The sequence below is a fragment of the Myotis lucifugus genome, unplaced genomic scaffold, assembly GCF_000147115.1.
Source record: "Myotis lucifugus unplaced genomic scaffold, Myoluc2.0 scaffold_342, whole genome shotgun sequence".
NCBI lineage: Eukaryota > Metazoa > Chordata > Mammalia > Chiroptera > Vespertilionidae > Myotis > Myotis lucifugus.
In genome coordinates, this window is record NW_005871390.1 from 666394 (window position 1) to 668659 (window position 2266).

Consider the following 2266-nt stretch of genomic DNA (forward strand, 5'->3'; position numbering starts at 1 on the left):
TGATGCAAAAGGAAGGACCTGGACACAGAATCTCTGAGGCCTGCTTCAACCCCTTAGCTGAGGAGCATTCAAATTTTAGGGTGAAAAACTTAAGGAGGCTGCAAAAAATTCAGTATCAAGGTATCAAGGTAGTTTTTTTTTCCTCACTGTTAAAATTAAGATTTAATTCGCATACCATATAATTCACCCTTTTAGATTGTTCAGTGGGGGTTTTGGACAGTCACAAAGGTTATGCAACTTCTCCAGAATACGATTATATATATTATTGAGAGTGCAGGGAGAAAAGAGAGGGAAGAATGGGAAGGAGAGAGAGAGAGAGAGAGAGAGAGAGAGAGAGAGAGAGAGGGGGGGGGGGAGATGTGAGAGGCGCATCCATTGGTTGCCTCTCCAATGTGCTCCAACGGGGGCTGGGGACTGAACCTGCAACCTAGGTACATGCCCTTGACCCGAAATCAAACCTGAGACCCTTCGGTGCTCAGGCCACTTAGCCACACCGGCCAGGGCCAGAATATTAAAATTTTAAAATATCAAGTCCTAATGGTGTGGCTCCATTGGTTGGGTATCATCTTATGCACCAAAAAGTTGCTGGTTCTATTCCCGGTCAGGGCATATGCCCGGTTTGTGGGCTCAATCCCAGGTGGGAGGCATGCAGGAGGCAGCGGATCATGTTCCACTCTCACTTTAATGTTTCTCTCTCTCCCTTCCTCTCTCTCTAAAAATCAATTTAAAATATTTTTTAAAAATTATAATCCAGGATGGATCACTAACAGCACCACACCAAGCCATATTAGAGCTGAGACCAAAAGGAAAAATCAGTATGATTGATCCTGTCTCGATTTAACATTTTGAGAATGTCTCCAGCATGAAAATTTTATTTTGCATGTGTTTTTTCTTAGTTGCACTAAAGTATGATTTTTTAAAAATTATGACTGAGTTTTTGCCTCACACTAGTACCAGCCCTGCTTCTTGGGACCCTGTTTTTAAACCCCAACCCCCAAAAGCAAACTCGGGGGGAGGGGTGTTCCCAGTGGACAGAGGGGAAATCAAGTCTCCAGAAGGTTGGGGAGTTGATCTGCCCAGAAGGGTGGATCCTGGGATCCCTCCCAGCGGGGCAGGTGGAATTGGGGAGGATTATGGGTCAGGAGTGCAGAGCTAAGGCCCTTTTCATTGGAGGAGGTGACGTGGACCTAATGTGTGTGTGTCTCCTCCAAATTCATGTACTGAAGCCCTATCCCCACTGGGATAGTAGGAGGTGGGGCATCTGGGAGGTGATTAGGGTTGGATGAGGTCATGAGGGTGGGTACCTGTGATGGAGTTGGTGTCCTTATAAGGAGAGGAAGAGCGATCAGAGTCTCTCTCCACCATGTAAGGACGAAGGGAGAAGGTGGCCGTCTACAGACCAGGAAGTAACCCTCACCAGGAAATGACCCCGCTGGCGGCTGGATTGTAGACTTCCAGGCTCCGGAACTTTGAGAAATAAATGTCTGTTGTTTAAGCTGCCCAATCTCTGGCATTTTGTTACAGCCGCCTGAGCAGGCTAAGATAGGAGAGGTGTGAGGGTTGGGGTAGGTAGCATGGGGTAGATAGAGCCCCCCAAAACAGCACATGGGAGGGATGGGGTGACCAGGGATACTTCTGACTGCCTGGGTTTGCATTTCAACTTCCAACTTCTCTCCTGACCAGCAGTGTGAGCTTGAGCATGTCTTTTCCCCACCCTTACCCCCACGCCTCAGTTTCCCCTCTGCACGTGGAGATCACAGCATCCTCTAAGCCTAGAGGATGACACGTAATGAGTCCATTCTGCTCCATACTTAGAAGACACTGGGCCATGCATAGGAACCGCCCACTAAATGGGGGCCCTTGGCTAACTTCAGACATGAATTGAAGGTCTGCTGGGGAGGGATTCAGCCCGAGGGCCGGTCCACAGCTACTGCGGTGATGGGGTGGGCTTCTCTAAGGGGGTGGCCTTTGAGCTGAGACCTGAGTGACACGAAGAAGGCTTGGGGGGCTGTCAAGGACAGTCTCCAGGCACTGCACCTGCAAGGGCTCTGAGGGGAGACAGGAGCCCCAGGAGTCCCAGGTGGCTGGAGGGGAGCGTGGGAGCATGAGCTGGGGAAGGTGGGCCTGGGCAGCTGTGGGAAGGGGTCTGGATTTTGTATTTGGCTCTGGATGTGCCAGGAAGGCATTGTTTGAAGCAAGGGCATAGCTAGCTTCTGACATCCTGGCTTTTTTCTTTTCTTTTCTTTTCTTTTCTTTTCTTTTTTTT